Consider the following 18,364-nt stretch of genomic DNA (forward strand, 5'->3'; position numbering starts at 1 on the left):
GGCTGGGTGCCTCGTGACGTCAGCCCCGGCGGCGGCGGCGGCGGCGGCAGGGGCGCCTCCCGGGGGAAGTGGGTGCGGCCAAGCTCGCGCGGGGGCGGGGCGCTGGGCGGCGTCCCGGGGAGCGCGCGCGCCCCCCTCGAAGGCCTCGCCCGGGACCCGGCGGAATCAAAGGGGCATCTTCGCTTCCGCGGGTCGGGGCCGCCGCTCGCCCCTCCGCCGGCCTTGGAGGGCGTTACGGGGCGCCCCTTCCGCGGGCAGCGGATGGCAGCCCAGCGCCTTTGCGGGCACCGCCTGGACGGCCTGCGCGGAGGTCTTTCTTTTAGTCCTCTGGGAATAATGTGATGCTAGACATGCTGGACTGAGAAAGGAAAAAAAAAAAAAAAGCAAAACACAAAAGCAAAAAAAAAAAAAAAAACCCATTTGGGTCAATGACGGAGCGTCAGGCCGCAGCGACGGGGGAGGGGAGCGACTTAAGCAAAGTCCGCTGCCTCAAAAATGCACGTTGGTCTGTGGGAGGTGCAGGTGAGAAGCCAGAAGCCAGGCGGAGAAGGGACCCCTTGCGCGTGTCACCTAAGGTTTGGCAAGCCTTGACTACGGTTACTTCTGAGTCACTCTGGTGTCCGTGTCTCAACAGCCATCAGAACCTGGGTAAGGCGGCTGTGAGGGGGTGACAGGCAACCCTGAGACCGCCCACACCCACACCGGGCCTGGCCCTGGTATTGCAGGGTTGAGTTGGGGGGCGGGGGGGAGGAGGGAGGCAAGCAATGTCATTGTTATGCTCGCTTTTCGCCGGTTGCATTTTTTTTTTTTTTTAATGTTCCATTCTTCAATGCTCCTGTTCTCACTTTTCTCTAGAGTAAAAATTCCCCTTCCCTCTCCCGGGGCATTCTACCGGCAGGGAATTAGGGCTGCTTCTATCTTCTTGGGGTTCTTACTGGCCACCAGCCCGCTTTCACAAGATGCATGGGGCTCATTAAGCCTGTTGGTTCAAGGGAGCCTCTGGGGAATGCTCCATAATGCTCACCTGGGCTGTCATTATGTTTCTATCTCCATGGATACGTATGTGAAAATTCATTGATCTGTACATTACGGGTGTGTGTGCTTGGCCGTTTAGATGACATACCTCAGGAGGGTATATTCTTAGAGTTCGCGCAAGGGTTTCTTGAACCCCTACTATGTGCCCAAACGCTTTGCTAAGCTCGGTGGCCACGGGAAGCTCACGGGCCAAGGAGGGGCTAATTACAATGTGATAACCGCTGTGGTGGGAAATAATTGCTGGGTGCTGAGAGTCTTCATTTAAATCAAGCTACCCCAAATTAGGGGAAGAGCGGCAGAGTCAGGTTTTAGGAGCTCTTTGTAATAATGGCATCTGCCCTGAGTTGTGAGGAGGAGGGAAACAAGGTGGTGGGCGGGGGGAATAATTTCTGTTGGGAGATCAGCATGAGAAGGTGTGCTGTTACAGATGGGGATGCACACTTCCTTGTGTGCACCTGCAGGGTGCACTGAGGCCTTGATGATCCGCCGGGGGTAGAAAGGTTGGGGTTTTCCAGAAGGCGGTGCAGGATCTCTGGCGCGTCTGACTCGCATTTGAAGAGAAGCTGACAACCGGATAGAAAGTGGCCAGGGAGGCAATGAAAAAGCACCGTGGAAACAATTCGGGTGTTTTTTCCGCGGAAGAAGGACTGCCTTTTCCCACGTGTTGGTTCGCTCACTTGGCCCTCTGCTGCAGAAGCTTCTGAAAGAGAAATGATGCTTTATTGTGTAATCTGGCCTTTGTTTAGGACGGGGCACAGCCCCCTGGGGTACGATATTCTAGTTTTCACTAGACTCTGCAGCTGGAGGGGAACGTGCAGGGCAGAGCAGAAGAGGAGCCAGGTCATCCCCATTGTCCAGACCAGTGGGGAGGTGCTCCCAGAAACACGAATGTGACTCTTCACATGTCTTCTTCTCCCCCTGAATTCTAACTATTGCTGCGAGGATCTGTGGAAGTAGTAAAAAATGTGGACACGGCACGTCAAAGCTAAACTTCGGTTTCTCTATGCGGTTTGCAACACTTACTATATTTAAGACATATCGGGATGCTTGCGCGTCTCAGTCAGTGATTGTCTGATCTCGGCTCAGGTCACGATCCCTGGGTTCATGAGTTCCAGCTCCGTGTCGGGCTCCTTGCGGACAGTGCTACGCCTGCTTCGGATTCTCCCTCTGTCCCTCTCTCTCTCTCTCTCTCTGCCCCTCCCCTGCTCACGTTCTCTCTGTCCCTCTCAAAATTAAAAAAATAAAATAAGAGAGAGTATCTCTTATATCTTATTATGCCTACCACAGGCTATATGAAATCTTTTTCTCTCTCTCTCTTAAGATTGCTACACAAAATTGCTGCACAAAACTGCGAAAAAACCTGGCCTGATTGCCCTAATCTGCCTTTTTCACCTCTGACCTCTAATAATTGCTGACAATGTCACAGGAGGAGACACAGACACGTAAATAGGTGCTACTCGGGGGGTTTTTCTTTGTCTAATTGTCTTTGTGATGTTTCAGCAATTTATTCATTACTAAGATTGCATAAAAATAATACTTATGATTACACCAAGCCTTGTCCCCTAGTTTCAAGAACCTGTCATGTTTAAAACTCATTTGGGTAACCTCACTGTTCAGGATTCTCTTATGAATTTTGCATCTCTGTATATTGGGAACAGAATGATGACCACCAATGAACAAGACAATTTGAACATATGTATCCGAGGAAAATGAGTAAATTGGGAATGTATGGAGGGATGGTGGGGCGGGGCGTAGAAAGAGAGAAAATAGTTGAGGCCACCGAATCTAAGAGATTAGAAAATCACTTTTAGAAAATAACACAACCCCAGCAAAGAAAGCCAAAATACACATAGGAACTCTTAAAAGAGTCTGCTCACTTTTGTCTTCCAAAAGTAGCTGGAAAGCTTGTAATAGGAGAGAAAAATAAGGAATAATTAATTCTCACTTCAGGATCGACGTAGCATCAAGCTAAGCCTAAGAATGAGCTAGCAGTGCCCCAGTATTGCTTTTTTTTTTTTTCCTTAAAATGTTTTCTGGTAGAATCCTACAGTGAGCCCGTGACCAGTCACATACAAGGAGCCGTGCATACATGTTGTATTGTTTATTCGTCCAGCAAAGAGATGCTTTTGTGTTGATAATATTATTGAAGCAATTTTGCCTTCCTATTCTCACCATATCTAGTCCTTATTCCTAGTTTTCCCTAATTTCCTTGTCACTGAGCCAGGAGAAGTAAGCCCAGATAAATAGGAACCATATTCCAAAATGCAAACACGTAGGAAATGGAAAGGAAAAGTGTACCCGGTTTCCAAGGCACAGCTGATAGAAGGAATTGGTTATTTCTGCTTTGGGGTTGACTGTTGTGCTTATAAGAATTGGAATATCCAAACTAGAATAGTCTACACTTGACAAGTGTCTGTCAGGGACGTGCTTACCGGAGATGAACAACCTTACATCAAGATGGTGGCCGTCTGTATACCAGCTGGGGCACCCAGTTTAGGTATCGCTCCCTGGTGCTACACAAAAGAGGTTTTCAAGACTTCGGAATGGTTAAAGAGAACTGAGGTCACACTACCGTAAGAGTGTATCCCGAAAAGGTACAATCTGTCTATGGCAGGTGCACGTGCACGGGCAACAAGAATCACTCCAAGACATTAGCTTCCAAGCCCTTCCCACTGGGCTAGCAGTCACACCCAAATCAGCAGACGAGCCACTGCCCTGGCCCTATGCCGGAGACACCATCGAGGGCCGTGACTGTCGGTTGACCCACAGACTGGACCTGGGCAACTGCAGGCTCCCCACCCCCTCCCCTGTCCTTGATGTATGTTTTATACATCGTCCCCACAGCGCAAGCCATTTCGAGGGTACAGTCTTGAGGGAGTCAGGTGTTGTTGCTTATCTGGACAGTATATGTGACTGAACCCAGTTAAGGCCTGTTTACAGACTTAAGATTCTGGCCAGTGGGTGTGGAGATCTTGCCCAAGACAAGCCCGGTCTGTAAGGTCCCTGCCTGTTTAACCCGCCACCCAGCCCTCTGCAGTGGTCTGCCTCCTCCTCCAGTCTCTCCCTGCCCTCCGTGGGTGTGTACAGAGGTGGGGTGTTCAGATTTCACCTGGGGAGCCCCCAAGGTTGTGAACCACCACCCTGGTCTACAACCTCTTGTGGGGTTTTTTTCCTCTTATGGTCCTGATCTATCTCACTGCAATTCTACATCATTCATCCGGTCTTTCTTCTTTTAGTGATCACGAAACGTTCATTAAAGGCTGGTTGTGGGCTTCTAGTGAGAGAAATGAGGCTGCTTATGTCCATCCCGGCGCTTAGGTCACGGGCAAGGGAACCTGCAGAAGGTAGCCAGGTGATACACAAATCCAGGAGGCAGAAGGGAGGCCATCCTGGCCCCAGGAGGAAACCCTGAGCAGTCCTGAGCTAGAGGACCAAGGGGGATGGGCCGGTGGTTGCTCAAAAGGGCCTCCTCCCTTGTAGTGATAAGGAGTTTGAGCTTTGGGGTCATCGGGGGGCTTTCAGCAGGACAGTTGAAGGGCTTGGTTTGTGTTTTAGAAAGGTGTCTCTGGGGCGCCTGGGTGGCGCAGTCGGTTAAGCGTCCGACTTCAGCCAGGTCACGATCTCGCGGTCCGTGAGTTCGAGCCCCGCGTCAGGCTCTGGGCTGATGGCTCGGAGCCTGGAGCCTGTTTCCGATTCTGTGTCTCCCTCTCTCTCTGCCCCTCCCCCGTTCATGCTCTGTCTCTCTCTGTCCCAAAAATAAAAAAAAAAACGTTGGAAAGGTGTCTCTGGACAGTGGATGAAACAGAGCCTGGCAAAACCGCTGGAAGAAACTTCTTCCTTGTCACTAAGGTGGGAACACGTTCGGCCATGTCAGGAGGGTGCTGGATACTGAGGTCTGTAGCTCCGAGGGCAGCAGGCTCCTGGGCAAGGGGTGGACCCAGGCAGAGGGGGTGGAAACTCATCTCCATGCGTTCAGAGGCACCGGCCACAGCGGATGGACTGCGTATGGGATAGAAAATATATTGAGGCTTTTGGGTACGCAGATCAGATGGAGGAGAGTTTTGAGTACTATTCCACAAGCTAAGTCCCTAGTCCCGCGAGCAATGGAGAGTTCCCGAAGTTTGTGGATGGATCTCTTTCTGTTGTTGTTTGTTTTTACCAAGAACATCGTAGACTCAACACACCAGTCCCCTGGGGTCCCAGACACTCCAGCTTGACCTCCATTATCAAAGCAAAACTGCGGTGTGTTCGTCTTCAAACCCAGGTCTGTAAATCAGGCCTCCAGCCTCCAGGGGTAGTCTCTAAGCCAGAATTAGATCCCTGGAAAGTAATGAAAATAGCTGTGAGAGTCACAGCCCACGGACATCCCTTCAAAATGTAACAGCTTGTTACCTGTTACTAATTTTAGCTCACTAGAAATTAGGCACAGGGGCGCCTGGGTGGCTCAGTCGGTTAAGCGGCCGACTTCAGCTCAGGTCACGATCTCACGGTCCGTGAGTTCGAGCCCCGCGTCGGGCTCTGTGCTGACAGCTCAGAGCCTGGAGCCCGTTTCAGATTCTGTGTCTCCCTCTCTCTGACCCTCCCCCGTTCATGCTCTGTCTCTCTCTGTCTCAAAAATATAAAAAAAAAAAAAAAAAATTAAAAAAAAAAATTAGGCACAAAACCTGGTGACCCTTTAGACTGTGATAGTGGCCCAGGGCGTGTTGAGAACACGCACGCAAGGCGTGTCGCCTGTATCCCTCAGGCCGTGTACGGCTGGGCACAGCTGGGTGTTTACAGCCAGGCGTGTTCATGGGGACCCCGAAGCTTTACAAGACTCAAGCGTCTTCTGAACCATCAAAGGAGTTTTAGGATTTAACACAGTTCAGAGTTGAGTATGTTTGCAGCTAATTCACTGAAACCGGATGGTTTCTCTGTACCCCATTTGCATTCTCCTGCACTTTCCCCCTGCCCTAAGTCAGAACTACCCCCAAAACCGGAGGCACAGTCCGGGCTACCTGGACAAGAGTCTGGCTGGGACTAAAGGCCATTCTCCTTTCTCTAGGGAGAAGATACATGTGAACCCAGGGGTGGCCTCTGCTTCTAGGGCTGGCTTTCTGCAGCCCCCCACTTCCCCTGGTGTCGGGCAGCAGGATTTCTTACAGAAACTCTGCCAACAGCTAGCATCCAGCATACCTGTAGACAGTTTATTCTCCTGTGGATGAAGTTGCTCTCGCTCTTGCCCTATCAGGAAGGGAGGTGGACAGAGTTGGAGCGGAGAGTCTCCTTCTGCAAGAATGTCCACCCCAGTGGGTTCCAGAGAGGACCCTGGCCACACACCTTGTAAATGAAGCCTGTTCCGCAGGACAAGGGGCCATCACACAGACATGCCCACCACCCCCAGCCCGAGAAGCAGCATTTACAACTGCCTTTTCAAGTACAGTAACCCACAGTCCCAAAGACAGGAAACGCTGGAGTAAGTTTTATTCTGGTCTCCCCTTTATTCTCTCCACCTGGAGTAACCATGTGTTAAGCCAGCCCAAAACAGTGCTACTTTATGCGTGCTGTCTGGCATGGTTATTTTTAATTTTTTTTTTCAAGTTTTATTTGAGAGAAGGAGAGAGGGAGAGAATCTCAAGCAGGCTCTGTGCTGTCAGTGCAGAGCCTGATGTGGGGCTTGAGATCATGACCTGAGCCCAAATCAAGAGTCGGATGTTCAACCAACTGAGCCACCCAGGAGCCCCTCTGGCATGGTTATTAATGCCACTTTGCTTTCTTTCTCAGAAGTGTCTTGATTTGGTCGATAAATTATATGGACTCCCCATCTACCTCCAGGCTCTCGACAATCGCTGAGAGCCCTTCTTTTTTTTTTTTTTTAAGTATATGAAATTTAGTGTCACATTGGTTTCCATACAACACCCAGTGCTCATCCCAGCACGTGCCCTCCTCAATACCCATCACCCACCCTCCCCTCCCTCCCACCCCCCACCAGCCCTCAGTTTGTTCTCAGTTTTTAAGAGTCTCTTATCCTTTGAGCCCTTCTTCTTAAAGGCTCTCATGCCCATATCCCTCGTTCTCCAGTGTCAGGGCCTCCATGCCTGCTCAAGCTGCATCACCTGCTGCCAGTGTGCCCCCTTCCTCTTCCAAATCCAGATCTTCTCAGGCTGGGTTCCTCATTCTTGGGACTAATGAGGGTTTTCAGTGAAAGCCAAAGAATGTGGAATTGGGGGAAGAATTGAACTGGAGCTATCCATGAGTGTAAGATCATGATGTGATGTTCTAGCCATGCCCATAGAAAGAGCCTAGAATCAATGGCACCCCATGGCAGTGAGCTCACTTAGAGACCAGGTGTTGCTTTCTATTTCCTGCCAGAAAAGAACAGCGGCTCCTTAGGGAATTGGCTGATGCTGGGTCTACGTTAGGAACATCTTGTGTGCCAGGAAGCAAGATATGTTCAAAGATTATTTAAAAATCTATGTCACAGGGACACAGAAGCCAGCTTTGAAAGGGAACCCACTTACCAAATCTGGGAAACTTTGAGGATCAAAATAATCATCTTGGTAAACGATGATATTGAGTTAAAAAAAAATCTTGTGGGGCGCCTGGGTGGCGCAGTCGGTTGGGCGTCCGACTTCAGCCAGGTCACGATCTCGCGGTCCGGGAGTTCGAGCCCCGCGTCAGGCTCTGGGCTGATGGCTCAGAGCCTGGAGCCTGTTTCCGATTCTGTGTCTCCCTCTCTCTCTGCCCCTCCCCCGCTCATGCTCTGTCTCTCTCTGTCCCAAAAATAAATTAAAAAAAAAAAAAAAAAGTTGAAAAAAAAAAATCTTGTGGCTCCATAATGATACTCAAAAGGGGTAGGAGGGAGGCTCTGCTTTAGAAAAGATTCTAAGTTAATAAGTATAGACTGTAGATTTAGAAAAGTACCATTTTGTTAACTCTCAACGTAATCAGTGATTCAGGCGATGATCATCAATGACCCACTGGGAAAAAGACTAAGGAAGATGTGTTTAAATTTTTTTAAGTGTTTTGTTTTTTATGTTTGAGAGAGAGACAGAGCTCAAGCAGGGGAGGGGCACAGAGATGAAGACAGAATCTGAAGCAGGCTCCAAGCTCTGAGCTGTCAGCACAGAGCCCGACATGGGGCCCGAACTCACGAGCAGTGAGATCATGACCTGAGCAAGAGTCGGACACCCAACCCACTGAGCCACCCAGGCGCCCCGAGGAAGACATGTTTACATGATCTCGCAGGTTACTTACTAAACACACAGTGTGTCTTTGCATTGGAGATACCTCCACCTTATCTGCACCTCATCACGCTGAGCATCTCCAGAAGTGGGACAATGTGACCTTGTGAGTCCCCTGACCTGATGTTACAGGAGGGACACAACAAACCTTGCTGGAAGCATTTGACCTGAACCAAATCCTAACAGAGCAACGTCCTACGTTCTACAGGTCAATTGACCTGGATCTTCAGGTGTTTGATATCGACAGAGGAACAGTTTGAGGAGAAGAGATGTTAACAGCCAAATCAATGTGTGAGACTTGATTGGATTCTGGGTCCAAAAAAATGCCATCGAAGACATTTGGAGGAAAAATAAGGAAGATTTGAGTCCAGATTCTATGCTAGATGATTCTATTGAATTAATGTTGCTTTTCTTAGGTGTGATATGGTGTTCTGGTGATGTAAGAGAAAGTCCTCCTTCTGAGTGGTACAACACGCAGTATTTGGGGGTGAAATGCCGTGACGGCGTTTCAGCACTAGGGAAGTATAGATAGAGGAACAGAGAGATGGGGGAAATGGGTGTGGTGAGATGTTGGTGAATCTATGTGAGGGGTATCCGGCTGTTCATTGTACTGTTCTTTCAACTTTCCTGTGGGTTTGAAATCTGTCAAAAGAAAAAAGAATGCTTTCTAGAAGACTGTGAGAAAATAGGAAATAAAGTTCTCATACTTTTCATTTTTTTTTAAATTTTTTTTAAATTTTTTTTTAACGTTTTTATTTATTTTGGGGATAGAGAGAGACAGAGCATGAACGAGGGAGGTGCAGAGAGAGAGGGAGACACAGAATCGGAAACAGGCTCCAGGCTTCGAGTCATCAGCCCAGAGCCCGACGCGGGGCTCGAACTCACGGACCGCGAGATCGTGACCTGGCTGAAGTCGGACGCTTAACCGACTGCGCCACCCAGGCGCCCCTCATTTTTTTTTTAAACAGACAGTCCCCTTCTCTTTCCTCTTCCTCAAGACTGTGACCTGCAGTGGTTTCTTCTTTGCACAAACTCTTGCTTGACTTAATATCATTGTGACAACCCCAAGCAAGGGAATCCAATGATGGCAGACACATTGTAACTACAGGAAATGAGATGTTTCTGTCTTCTCCAGAGAACTGAAGCTTTTCTTTAATTCCCTCTTCTATTGAGCAAGAGCCTATGTACTAGGTACTTAACCTGTGTACTGTGTACATTGTTCTATGTACCCGATCCTTATACTTTGTATGAGATCCTATGAGAGGCACCATGAGTGATACAAAGATGAATATCAATATGGTTTCTGCCTTCAAAGGGCTTAAAATCTAACGCACAAAAATTGGCTCAGTGGACAGGTTTTGAATGGCTGTTATGAGCTAAACAGAAGACCAGGACTAGGGATCTAATTTTATCTATCATCTATCTATCTATCTATCTATCTATCTATCTATCTATCTATCTATTTTTAATTTAGTCCAAGGTAGTTAACATATAGTGTAGTATTGATTTCAGAAGAATTTAGTGGTTCATCACCTACATATAACACCCAGCACTCATCCCAACAAGTGCCCTCCTTAATACCCATCACCCATTTGGCCCATTCCCCCACCCCAAGCCCCCGGAAACCCTCAGTTGTCCTCTGTATTCTCTTATGGTTTGTCCCCCTTTCTGTTTTTACCTTATTTTTCCTTTAGGGATCTAATTACTGTTGTTACTATTAAAATCTGTTAGTATCTATTATTATACACAGTCCCTGCCATCAAGGAGCCTCTTGTCTTTGAGAAACACAGACACATACATCAATTTCAAGACAATAAGACTAACGAAAAGATCTTTATCATTGTCTAAACGCTATGACCAAGCATCCAGGGACAGCTTACGAACGAAGAGTACATCTGAGTTAAGGCTTGAGGAGTAGGTTGGAATGTTTTCAAAACAAGTTGGTAGGCATTCCAAGTAAATTGAATAAAATATGTAAAAGCGTGAAGGTATGAAATGGCATGTTTGGGGATCCACAGGTGCTAAATATAGCTAGAATTTGGGGTTTTTAGAGAGGAGTCAGAGATACGGAGCTGGGAATAGAACTTGAACTTGTTGATAAAGAGCTTTCATGTTACATTGAGGGGTCTGAGCTGTATTCGTTAGACCGTGGGAGACTTTGGTGGTGTAAGTGTCACGATCAGATTCTTAGGTGACCCTGGTGGCAGAGTAGCTTGTGGATTGGCAGGAGATAAAGCAGAGAGACTGGTTAGGAGACTTTAAAATAGTCCAGGTGAGAGATGCTGAGAGTCGAAAGCAAGACAGGGGACAGGGAGGCAGAGAAAGGGTAGCGGCAGGAGGCATGTTGTATACGGCACCAGTGGGGCTTTGGTGACTGAATGGATGTTGGAAAAAGAGGGAGAGAGGATTGTCAAAGATAACCCTGTGTTGGGGTTCTCCAGAGAAACAGAACCAATGGAGTGTGTGTGTGTTGTAGAGCTGGGGAGGAGGGATTTAAGGAATTGGCACCTGCAGTTGTGTGCACCGGCAAGTCTGAAACCTGCTGGGTAGACTTGGAGACTGGAGATTCAGGCAGGAGTTAATGTTGTAGTCTTGAGTCTGAAGGCAATCTGAAGACAGAATTCCTTCCTACTCAAAGGATTTCAGTCTTTTCTGTTAAAGCCTTCAACTGATTGGATGAGGCCCACCCATACTATGGAGGGTATTGTACTTTTCTCAGTCTACCGAGTTAAATGTTAATCACATCTAGGGGCACCTGGGTGACTCAGTTGGTTATGCATCCAACTCTGGATTTCATCTCAGGTCCCGATCTCCAGTTGGTGAGTTCGAGCCCCACATCAGGCTCTGCGCTGGCGGCACAGAGCCTGCTTGGGATTCTCTCCCTCTCTCTCTGCCCCTCCCCTGCTCGCTCTCTCTTAAAATAAATAAATAAACGTTAAAAAACAAAATAAATGTTAATCACATCTAAAAAATAACTTCACAGTGACATCTGGTGTTTGACCAAAAGGAAAAAAAAATGGGCACCATCACCTAGCCAAGTTGACACATAAAATTAAGTGTTGTCACACCTCATTGTGCCACTGCTAAAATATGACGTAGAGGAGAAAAGTTGAGAACAAACTTAGAAAAAAAAAACCCATCAATTTAGAAGGTGTTAAATTTCAACTGGTCATGTCTAATGGTCAATTAGAATATAGGAGACAGATCTTCCCTTCCTTTTTTTTTAAAATAGATTTTATTTTTAGGTAATCTCTATACCCAATGTGGGGCTTGAATTTACAATCCTGAGATTAAGAGTCAGGTGCTGTACGGACTGAGCCAGCCAGGTGCCCCGTTAGACAGAGCTCTCTAATGGGCCAAATTTAGAGATCTTAGTGGAAGCCATGGGACAAGGTGAGGCTGTTCCACAAAAGACTGTTCATTCATTCAGCAACAAATGCCTCCTCTGTGCCTCTGTGAGCCAGACGGCAGACCACGGTGTACTCAACGTAATGTTTCTCTCCTCCTAGAGCGTAAATTTTAGAAGACTTGGCAGACCGTGAGCAAATATGCATATGGACATAAAATCCTAGGCTGTGATGTGTCATATATTCTGGTATCGTCTACTGCTGTATAACAAACCGTCCCCAAACCCGGCGGCCTGAAACAACTTTTATTTGCTCACGATCCCGTGCACTGGCGTTGGGGAGAGATCAGCTGGAAGGGCGTTGCTCAGATCCACATGGTGTTGCGGGGTTCACGTGTGCATCCAGCCCAGTTAGCAGGTGCTGGATGGCAGGAGGCTGGGGCTGTCAGCAGATGTGTCTGAGTCATCCCCCGTGTGGCCTCTCCAGCAGGCTGGCTTGAGGCTTCCTCACCTGGCGGTCCGTGAAGGCATCCCCCAAGGTGCCAGCACATTGCAAGCTTCTGGTTGGGTCACATTTTCTAACGTCCCAGGGGCCAAGGCAAGTCACATGGCTAAGCCCCGAGTCCGTGTGAGAGGCGACAGCACAAGAGCACGGGGACCATGAACATGACGTAACACAGGTTAAGTGCTGTGCAGAAAAACAGGACAGACTGAAAAGGGGAAGTGCTTTGGAAGAGACGGGGTCGGGGGGCGGGTGAGAGAAGTGACTTTTGAGCAGACTTACATGAGGGAAGACAGCCAGTCACATGGAGTTCCAGAGGCAAGAGCGAGTGAGAATCGTGAAGTGAGAACGAGTTTGTGCTCCAGGAACAAGGAGCTAAAATGAGAAGAGCAGCGTGACCGGGGACGAGGGTGGCAGAGGGAGGGAAGATCAGCGAGTGAGGAGAGGAAGGCAGTGGGGCCTCGCGAAGGGCACAGCAGACCATGCACGGTTTAGAGTTTGTTCTAAGAGACGGTAGAAAATTAATGAAGGGTGTTGTGCAAAACATGCCTTCGTTCAACTTTCATCTCTTTTTAACAGTGTTTTATGTTTATTTTTGAGAGAGAGAGAGAGAGAGCGTGAGCAGGGGAGGGGGCAGAGAGAGAGGGAGATCCAGAATCCGAAGCAGGCTCCAGGCTCCGAGCTGTCAGCACAGGGCCCGACATGGGCCTTGAACCCACAAACTGCGAGATCATGACCTGAGCCGAAGTCAGATGCTTAACCGACTAAGCCACCCAGCCACCCCTCATCTTTCTTTTTAAAGTTTATTTATTTTGAGGGGCACCCTGGGTGGCTCAGTCGATTAGGCGTCTGACTTCGGCTCAGGTCATGATCTCACGGTTCATGGGTTCGAGCCCCACGTTGGGCCCTGTGCTGACAGCTCAGAGCCTGGAGCCTGCTTCAGATTCTGTGTCTCCCTCTCTCTCTGTTCTTCCCCCACTTGTGCTCTGTCTCTCTCTATCTCAAAAATAAGTAAAAATGTTAAAAATTTTTTTAAAAAGTTTATTTATTTTGAGAAAGAGTATATGACCACATGCGAGCAGGTGAGGGACAGACAGAGAACGAGAGAGAGAGAGAGAGAGAGAGAATCCCAAGCAGGCTCCACACTCAGCACTAAGCCCAAGGTGGGGCCCGATCTCAGGAACTGTGTGAGATCATGACCTGAGCTAAAATCAAGAGTGGGGCACTTGACCGACTGAGCCACCCAAGAGCCCCTCAATTTCCAGCTTGCAAAGATTGTCCTGGTCGTTGATGAGGAGACAAGCAGGAAGCAAGATCAGTTAGCGATTCCCGGACTAGCCAGAGAGATTGGTAGCGGTGGATATGGTGAGAAATGATTGGATTTGGAACTCCTCTGGGACACACAGCCAACAGGAATTGCTGATGCATCCAAAGTAAGCTGTTAGGGACAGAGAAGAATTACAAATGACATCTAACACCTGTAGACATAGGGAAGATAGGGGAGAGGAAATTCTCTCTTGGGAGAGGAATTCTTTCTTGGACATACTATACTTCATATGCCTAATATGGGTCCAAGTGCAGACAAACAGGAAACTGGATATAAAAACGGTGAGCTCAGGGAAGAGAAAGTCAACATCTAAATGGCACAAAAGCCCCAGGAATCCATGGGATAAATTGGAAGATGTGGTAGAAGGTACAGTGTTTTCTGCTTCTTCGGTTCATAATTAAGTAAGAAGTTGGGGGATGGGAGGAATAGTGACATGAAGTTTAAAAAGAGAGGGATTTTGAGATAGTGGCCTTGGGACCCAGGAAACCATGGGAGTCCCTTCACTAGGGAAGGGTGGGAGGGTGGATGTGATGGGCGGCCTCTGAGAATCAGGGTCATAAGCTCAAGGTGAGAGTGTGCTTGGGTGTTTCTCCAGCAACATTCAGCCGCTCACATACAGACTTAGAGAATCGGGTTTACTGTGGATGGGTTTTTTTTTTTAGGCTAAGTGGAGAAGAGGAAGGGATAAGAAAGGAGTTGAGGGTGAACACAATTGAATGATTATAGTGATGGACCAGAGATTCTGATCTGGGGCAGGAGGGAAGTGAAAGCGTTGAAGAAAATGGTGGCTTCATGGCTGGGACGTCCTGATGAGGTAACATGGTTAAAAAGCGTACCTAGCAGGGAGTATGCTAAAAAGCAGTGGAAAGGAGTCAGTGGAAGCTAGAATTTGGAGGGGGAGGAGGTCATGAGGCCGAAGGATCAAGAAGTCAGGGCACCGGGTGGATTGTTCACGTGAAAGAAGTCTGCAGAATCATGCTGCAGAGAAAGTCAGTGAGCCAGATACTTGGATGAGGGGGGAGTGTAGATGGTATGGTCTAATAGCATTGCTCTAAAGATCCTGAGGATTACATCGCGGAAATGAGAGAAATGGTCTGGAAGTACCAAGGGGACAGTTAGGGCATAGTAGGCCCGGCGGTACAGGGCTGGGAACGAGAGTCCTCACCCAAGAGGGCTGCAGGGAACATGCCAAGTCTGAGTTAGAGCTAAAAGGTGGAACATTGGAGCACCTGGGTGGCTCAGTCGGTTGAGCAGCCGACTTCGGCTCAGGTCCTGATCTCACCGTTCATGAGTTCGAGCCCCGCGTCGGGCTCTGTGCCGACAGCTCAGAGCCTGGAGCCTGCTTCAGAGTCTGTCTCTCAGTCCCTCCCCCCACTCACACTCTCTCTCTCTCTAAAATAAATAAACATTAAAAATATTTTAAAAAATAAAAGGCGGAACATAAAAGAGAGGAGGTGATTATGGGCAGTTTGCAGGTGACGGATCATGAGCGGCTGAGAACACAGGGTGCAGCATCGGGAGAGAGGGAGGCACCTGTCCTGCGTGTGGCGAAAGGGGGGATAAGCTGTTCAGGCTCGCTCCAGGCAGAAGCAAAATCAGAGTCAGCAAAGCTCATGCGGACTTAGCAATTGTTACTCACAGGAAGCCAAGTTTCGCTTCTTCGGCCATGTCCTGAACTGCTGAAATTGCCAGATAAGCACTCTATGAATAATTTATCATCATAGGTAATGTTTACTAAGCTTTAATTACGTAGCTCTCTTTGAAGAACTCAATCTCATCCTATATATCTTGGGTATCTTCAAAGTTTTACATTCTGACTTAAGTTTATTTGAAATTAATGGAAAAAAACCAGGAGTCTAAGGAAGAATGAATGTGAAATCATATATAACACGCAATGAGATGAAGCTGTTCTGACCTGGGAACAACACCACACTTGGCACAGTAGCTGCACTTGGGCCTACGACTTGGGCGACTTGGCCATAGTCCACTGGATTTGTTTGGTTTTTGTAGGTTCCACATTTGTGCATTAAAAGGCAACAGGATGGGGGCCTCACCCTGAATCTTCTAGTTCTCTGGTGATGACACTAATTCCTGCCATTCCCCCTGGGATACCATAGCACTTTTGATTCACCGTCTTTTCCACGGAGGGGAGTCGTTTCAGAGCATTCTCCTTGACGTCTGCACTGTGGTGGTAGTCTTACCCTAAGGCAAGGAACCAATGTGAGGCGAGGTTGTGCAACGACCAAGCATGTCTAGTTCCGTTATATGTTTGGGGTCTGGGAAAATGACCTCCAGATGGGGCCACGGACCCGCTGTAGCCATTGTAACTTGGATCTGGGGCTGGGATCCACTTATTACCTAGCCCCAATATTCCTGACTCTAACAGAGGCCTGTGAGGATGAGTAGAGACTCTAGGTGTTAATGTCTACCAATCCCCTGTCAAAGAGTCATCAAAACGCTTGGGTATTCCTCAGCATTGTTACCCAAGTAGATCCCTTTGGTGAAGGACCAGGAGATCAGACTTGTGTGGTATGGCAGGGGGCTGGGGAGACAGTCTTGCCTTCAACCAATGGGCTTGGGTCCAAAAACTGGCTCAGGCCGGGAAACCAGGCAAGGACTTGAGACTTTTTATTGGGGTGGTGTCCCCTCAGCTTCCTGGTCATCCATCCTTGACTTTTTTTTTTTTTAATGTTTATTCATTTTGAAAGAGTGTGAGTGCATGTTTGAGCAGGGGTGGGCAACAAGAGAGGGAGAGGGAGAACCCTGCATGGAGCCCGGTGCTGGGCTCAATCACACAACCACATGATCATGACACGAGCAGAAATCAAGAGTCTGACGCTTAACCAGCTGAGCCACCCAGGTGCCCCATCTTTGACTTCTTTTAATCGTACAGACTGAGCAGTCTCTTGTTGGCTACCCATCTGTTTTGCCCTTAGGGATGCAGTAACTAATAGGGTTTTGAGTTAGTTCCCTTGGATGTTCCTTTCTGGCTGGGAGAAGAGTTTTTCATATTTGAGGGAAAGAGTCCTCACGAATATCTCTTGGCCAGAGGGACAGACCGTGGCAAGTGACAGCCGGTTGCCCACCGAAGCTTATTAATACAATCAGCACGTACACATTCTCCCCTTACGTGATGCAGAGTGTAACTAACTGAAAAGGTAGCTGCCCAGCCTGGAGCTACATTTCCCAGCATCCCTTGCATAGAAGTAATGCCAGGTGATGTCACTTCTAGACTGAGGAGGTTAAAAGGCATATGTTCTTATCCAGTCAGTTGCTCTCTTTTTGCCGACTTTGTTTGTGGCTAGGGTAACCTCGGAAGATAAATGTTGAAGAAGGCAGAACCCCTGTCAGCTGGGCCCCTGAATAGCTATAGGAGCAGAGCCAATACCCTCCTACCATTACATCCTTCTTGGTCAGTTATGCAAGCAAGAAATGGTCCTTAATAGCAGTGGGCACTTGAAATGTAGGTGTTCGCCAAAGCAGCTGGGGTTACCTAATACTTACTATGCTCTCTATACATTCTTTATCAAATCTACCTAGAAGAAAATCGTTTCTGTAAGGGTGGATTTTTACCAGATTTGAAGGCATGTCTCTGATGGTCTGGCTAGAGTATAGGTTATGTGACATATGTAAACATCACTGGAGAGGCCCAGGGACGTTTTTCAGAGCTGGGCAGTTATTCACAAGTGAAAATGAAGTATAACTGGGGTGCCTGGGTGGCTCAGTCCGTTGACGTCTGACTCTTGATTTTAGCTCAGATCATGATCCCAGGGTCATAGGATCGAGCCCCGCACCGGGCTCTGCTCTGAGCACAGAGCCTGTCTTAAGATTTTCTCTCTCTCTCTCCCTCTGCCCCTCTCTCCCACTTGCACTCTCTCCTCCCCTCTCTAAAATTAAAAGAAAAAAAATGAATTATAATAAAGGACAATGTTAATACAATCAACAAGTACACATTTTCTCTGTCCTAAGCTCCTTGATATAAGCAGTCACGTGGGTCCTTGTAGGCTGTACATCTTAGGTACCTCCAGTTGTCTGGCCGTGCTTATCCGGGGCTCTCTGGATGCTCTTGCCATCGATTTAGAGGAAACACTCCCCTGGAGGCCGTGGGTATCGGTTTCCTATTGCTGCTGTAATAAGTTACCACCGACTCAGTAGTTTAAAGCAGTAGTTTATTTTCTCACAGTTCTGGAGGTCAGAAATCTGAAATGAGACCCACAGGGCCAAGACCACGGTGTCACCAGGGCTGGCTCCTCCCGAGGGTTCCAAGCAAGAATCCTTTGCATGCCTAAAAGTTGCCTGCGTGGCTCCACTGTGACCCCTTCTCTGCATCGCTACAGCCTGTGGCTGCTGTCACCACGTCTCCCACTACTGAGCCTGATCTCCTGCCTCCCTCTTACAAGGACACATGATTGCACTGGCCCCACGAGGATAATCTCAAAACCCTCAGTGTGATCACATTTGCAAAGTGTCTTCTGCCATAGAAGGTAACCCTCACAGGTCCTGGGGATTAGGATGTGGACACCTTCCAGCCTGCCACAGTGTGGGATGTGGCTTCCATGTAGCTTTGAAAGGCACCAGCTGACAAAGAAATGGGAGGGGACTGGCTCCCCACCTAGTGCAGTTCAGCCAATGGGAAACAGGAGACAGGACCAACTCAGGAAATGTCTTTTCTTCCTTCTCCAGGACAGCTGCTCTGAGGCAGGAGTTTCCTATACAACCTGTGCAGAGACATCCCACGTGGCCCCGGTCTTGCTGAGCAACTGTTGGGTCTCCTGGTGGCCCGCGGGGAAGCAGGTGCGAGCACGGCAGGGCAGTGCTTTGCATGGCTTCCCATCCTTCTCTGCCTCGCTCCCTTTCCCTTGCTGCTCCGGCTGCACTTTCCAAAGCACTAGCACTTGACCTCTGTTCTCCGGGGGGGGGGGGGGGGGGGG

At 48.5% G+C, this 18,364-nt stretch overlaps 1 long non-coding RNA gene across 3 annotated transcripts in view; it reads left to right on the forward strand.

Annotated features, from left to right (window-relative positions):
- Positions 1 to 106: 106 nt before the first annotated feature.
- Positions 107 to 18,364, forward strand: part of LOC121042921 (uncharacterized) — a 58,148-nt gene continuing 39,890 nt past the window's right edge. For all 3 annotated transcript variants that reach the window (XR_005796536.1, XR_005796537.1, XR_005796538.1), the window contains exons 1-2: positions 107 to 648; positions 18,117 to 18,227. This is a non-coding gene — a long non-coding RNA (uncharacterized LOC121042921). The remainder of the gene's footprint in view (positions 649 to 18,116; positions 18,228 to 18,364) is intronic.

This window comes from Herpailurus yagouaroundi, unplaced genomic scaffold, assembly GCF_014898765.1.
Source record: "Herpailurus yagouaroundi ecotype Mexico unplaced genomic scaffold, PumYag 29, whole genome shotgun sequence".
Lineage (NCBI taxonomy): Eukaryota > Metazoa > Chordata > Mammalia > Carnivora > Felidae > Herpailurus > Herpailurus yagouaroundi.